The following is a 5,264-nucleotide window of genomic DNA, read 5'->3' on the forward strand; positions in this document are numbered from 1 at the left end:
GCATTTTTCTAAGTACAAAAGCGCTAAACAACATCATTTTTTCAAGTAATATAAAAATCATCTTTATATATTACCTTTTTAAACATCCCATTTTTCTTTCTAATGTCATTAAAACAATTTTGCACATTTGAATAACAGTAGTCAGACCTCCAGATCTTTTAAGCTTTCAGTTTTTTTCTCAGTGTCACACATGGATTAGTTTTCGTCTATTTCAATAAGAAAGTCAAATCTTCAAACCCTAAAGCAATCTTTGTTTCTTTCAATCATTCCAATATTTTTCATCTTCTGTTATATAATTGCAGTTAACCAGGGCTTAGCTACTCTGATCTACAGGAATTTTGGGGGTGTGGATACCCATTTTCTTTTTTTCATAGGTGCGGAGCCTTTTTCTACAAAATTACGAATAAACTGCATTTTTTAAAATTACCTTTAACATAAATGTAGACTGACAAGTAACTCAACCTTTAACACAGTGATCAGTAGAGAAGAAAGAAAATAACCCATTTCAAAATTTCTAGTTCAGATCAAAATTATTGTTCTGATTAAGGAAACAGTAAATCTGGCCACATTATTGTCCCGATCCTCCAATTTTCCCTTTCCAATGTGACTAAATAAAATTAAATTTTTTTTTAAATAAAAGCAGTTGCACACCCAGATATTTCTTACAGTAAAAATCCTCCAACAACCTTTCAAAAGAAATTTTTTTGTCTTTCCTCAATTTTGAGACCAACTGAACCCACAAACCTGAAGCTGCAGACCCCAAACTAACCAAATTTAATGTTTCCTTAATCAGCACAGTAATTTTTAAGTCTTTATGTGTTATGTTTACTCACAGTTTTGATGCTTGCTTCTTCGACTTGACTCACGATTAGCTCTGCACCATCGCTCTGCTGTTTTCTCTCTCCTCATGCTTCTCCTTCATGCGTCCTGTCCTCAAATATAATCCAACCTGCCTCCTTGTTTCCTCCTTGACTTGTATTCGCAAAATTTCCAGTTAAATTAAGAGTAATCCAGAAAAGTTTTCCTGCTTCAAAAGCTCTTCCAGTTGCCTGTCTTCTTGTCCTCCTTCAAATGTGCAGTTTATGAATTTGTATTTATTTGACTTCATATTGCCATGACAACATAACACAGAGCATCATGGTAGATTAAAGCAGGTGGTTCTGTCCGCTACAGAAATGCTGATAAACTCAATTTATTTGAGTTGTCTTAACTTAGAAAAACTAAGTAAGATGGAAGTTTTTCTTCTCAGTGTGGAAGGATGAAAGATGTGTTTTGAAAATGCCACGTCACTACCGTCCTCCTCCCTAGCACGGATCAGTCCGCATGTTCATGGTGCCAGCATTTTTTATGGAATATGTTGAGCAAACCTAGAAAAGCGTCAGCTCAAGGGATTATTGTTGTCATTGCTGTGGATCTTTACCTGATACACTGACTTGGTGAGTAAATGTTTACTCTTATTCAAACTGATTTTGTGGCTTCTCTTAGTTTAGCACCAGGTTTATAATCGTGCTAGCTAGTTAGTGTTAGCCTAGCGTTGCTGCTGCGGCTGGGCTCATGTTACTTAAAAATTAACACCACAGCCTTAAAAACCTTATATAAAAATATGTCTGTGAAATTTTCTGTTGATTGTTTGAAATAAAAAAGTGAGATAAGAGCCCAGACAAAATTCTTCGGGGGTGTGAAAACAATAAGCCAAGAGTTAGCTGTGCTCGCGGACTCTTATCAAGCCTTGACCTCCCGGTCAGCTATCGCGCTGGTGGATAACAGAGCTCTCCGAAAACGTGGAAGCACTTTTGCAAATATGTGATATTTTGATAAATCAAGTAGATATTTGAGCATTACACAGCTACATTCTCCACTGAAAATATCTTAAAAGGTTATTTTGTGACCCAGAAAGGGTAATCTAGGGGAAAGGAGGATCGCATATGTCGGCCATGGTTGTCGGAGCCTGTGCGTACTTGTAAGCTCGCCAATGGCGGAGGAGCGCGGCTTATTGCTTTTTCTGGGTCACAAAATCAACTTTTAAGATATTTTCAGGCGAGAATGTAGCTGTCGAAAGTTCAAATATCTGCTCGATTTATCAAGACATCACATATTTGCAAAAATGCCCCGACGTTTTCTGAGATGTCCATTTTTTCATGCTTTGTGGCACCTTGAACATCTGTGGCATCTATTAATGTCAAATCTAGCCTTTATTTAACAACATAAGCAAACTCTATGTTACAATGATTGCACAGCCATTAAGGATCAAATCGGTTTCTGAAAAATGTTCTGTTTTTTCTCCCTCTGCTTGCTTCTTACTGTCTTTGAGGCTCGGGACCAGCACTCCTGCTGTTGGACAGAAAGACATCAACTCAGTGGTAAGTATTTTGGTTTTCCAATATATTAGCAACTGTCAGTGACATTTATATTAATCAGGCTGAACTTTAATCATACTTTAGATCAGCCTGTTTTACTTATTGTTTTATTTGTTTTTTGGTTTGGGGAAGTTGTTTCTTTACTGATCTTTTCCTGTCTTCTGTTATTAGACTTGAGATATGACTGCACTAGGCTGTTGCTGGTGACTCCAGTTAATTCTACAAGACATGCTGTGTAAGTAAACAAACAACAACAGTTTGGTCTGCATTTCTTGAAAGATCACATCCCCCAAACTTAGTTTAGAGGGTCTACACTGAATATAGTGAAGTCTGCAAGTTTTCTAACAGCAAAATTTGTTTTGTGCCCAAATCATTTTGCACATCATTAGAATGAAAGTTATTGGCCATGTTTGCATAGCCCTTTTTAAAATGATGCTTTCATGACATTATTGTGTGTCGGGTGGGGGTCAGGGCTATCCAGACTGACAATTGGGACATTGAATGTCACCTCTCCGGTGGGGAAGGAGCCTGAGATTGTCCAAATTGGAGTCTGTTTTATACCAAATGCAGAAAAAAATGTTTTAAGAAAGCAATTAAGTTCATGTTCCAAAAAATATGATTGTTTGCTTGCAGGACACCAGGAGAGATGAGTCCTCCGTCACAGATGGTGTGGTCAGTGAAGATGGTCGCCTGCAGGTTCAAGCTCACTGCATCTCCAACCCACATCCACTGCCACTGTACTTAAGGGAAGTTAAAGACTTTCTTCTGCACCTACATTTGGATCACCTCGATCCATGATAGTCATTCAGGCAGTAATGCCTGGACTGGAAACAAGCCATCCTTAAAACATTACAACATTCCAGCTCATGTGTTGGAATGCAAAACAAATGTGTTGTTTAAATTAGAGACTGCACTTGTGACAGAACAACACATATTTTTATTTTGATTATATAAGTAATGTAAGTACAAAACAAACTTGTGGTAGGCCTAAACTTATTTTTAGAATAACTACATCTGCGACTTTGTTTCATTGTAAGATTATAACAGTGATGGCAATATAATTGTTTGTTGTTCAGCAGAACAGTGTCCAGTATGTTGGCTGTTATACTTTGTTGTGTTTGAAAATAAAAGTTGGTCTGATTTTAACATCCTTACAAAAAGTGTTGTTAATTATTTTTAATCATATTCAGGTTACCACAAATTGTTTTTTCATTTAGTTGAACTTGAAATGTTTGTCAGTAAGTAAACAATTAGCACTGTACAGTCAGAAATATCAAGTTATTCTTAATACTGCAGACTTGCACTGTATAAGTTGTCCTAACAGGCATCTTAAGTAAGCTTTACTTAGTTTTTTTGAGGCAATGAGTTTCCTTAATTTTTTTGAGTTCTGGGAACTAACAAGGCTGTACAGTGTACTCAAAATGAGTAAGTTGCCCTAACTTGGTCAACTTACGTAAACTTGATCCAATTTTCTTGAGTTCTGGGAACAAATGAGCTTGTACAGAGTACTCAAAATAAATAAGTTGTCCTAATTTAGTCATTTTTAGCTAAGCTTTACTCAATTTTTTTGAGGCAACGAGTTTCCTCAATTATTTTGAGTTCTAACTAATTCGATTTTACAGTGTGTAAGAGCAGGAATTTAACTACAAACCCTCATAGTTCCCATCAGTATCATTCATTCTGCTCTGCCTCAATGGTCACAGTGGCTAGTTTAAGTACGTTTGCCCCATAGAAATCCACTGATGTTCAGTGAGTCCCTTTGATACATGTTTAGACCTTCATAATTTTCAGGGTGCATGAGTGTTACATCTCCATCTCATCCTAAACATTTTACCAACATGTAAAAGGCATACGTCCACAAGATTTTGATTTTTTTAATTGAAACTTGTTTTATTCTGAATAAATGTGTGAGATGGCCCTCAGGCCTCTAAATCCACGTCCAGGTTTGGGTGACTACTTGGATTAGGGGAGTATTATTTAGAGCAATGTTTGTCACTTTGGTTAATTGCTAAACTCAGGCCGTTTTTGTTCAGTCTTTTTCTAACTGAGCTTTCACATTTAACATGCTAACTGAAGCCTGTAGAGTCTGAGCTGTAGCTCTTTTATTTTCTGTATTGTACAGTCTGACTTAGGGGTGGATTTGCTGGGATTGGTGACTGTGTTGCATGTTTTGAATAATCTTCTTCAGAGTAGACTTTTGGTGTAAGCTGATAGTGAATGAAGAAAACTATAAAAAGCTGCTGTGGTTTTAATTTTCCAAGAGAGGTAATGCACATAATGCAGAGACGAGCGCACGGGGGATATCCAAATTCTAGGAAGGCAGCCTGCTGCTGTACACAGGCGGATTCTTCTCAGTCAGAGTTCTTAACAACTTGACTGTTTTCTCAAACCACACAAAGAGTGCTGTTTCCATTCTGGGAAGTCTACTCATTGGTGTAGGCAGCTCTTCAAATTATAAGTAGCTATATATGAGCAGCTATATTAGCTTTGACTTATCATATGTTAAATATTATACTTTCCTGGTTTAAAATTTATGATGGCTCAAAATTCAAACCTTACAAATTAAAACCCTGAATCATCACCACCTGTGTGAACTACAAGGGTGCCATCATTTTTCTTTTCAATCCATTAAGTACCACATTTTACACACTGAGCAAGAAAGGAAGTAAGCTCTTCATGGTGACCCCAGAAATTTTAATGTATCACTTTCTAGCATACTACTGACACTGCTCGACATCTTCTTTTCTTTTTTTTGCGTGTCCCGTTTGGTTCTTTTGCCATCAGAATTATTGTGTAAAGACAAAGAAAGATGCCCAACAGATTTACTTTACCAAATGGACCATCCCAGCCTTGCCTTAATGATCTATTTGATTCACCTTTGCTTTTGTTGTTTATTTTGTTTTATTT

The 5,264-nt window shown here is 36.8% G+C and overlaps 1 long non-coding RNA gene across 1 annotated transcript; it reads left to right on the plus strand.

Annotated features, from left to right (window-relative positions):
* Positions 1-1,176: 1,176 nt before the first annotated feature.
* On the plus strand, positions 1,177-3,486 carry LOC146571378 (uncharacterized). The gene is made up of 4 exons (XR_014893237.1): positions 1,177-1,436; positions 2,312-2,360; positions 2,529-2,592; positions 2,991-3,486. It is a non-coding gene; the product is annotated as an uncharacterized LOC146571378 (long non-coding RNA).
* Positions 3,487-5,264: the final 1,778 nt, after the last annotated feature.

The sequence above is a fragment of the Mchenga conophoros genome, linkage group LG7, assembly GCF_057382185.1.
Source record: "Mchenga conophoros isolate Kocher_MC1m ecotype Shallow Benthic linkage group LG7, M_conophoros_male_GT1.1, whole genome shotgun sequence".
In the NCBI taxonomy this organism is placed as follows: Eukaryota; Metazoa; Chordata; class Actinopteri; order Cichliformes; family Cichlidae; genus Mchenga; species Mchenga conophoros.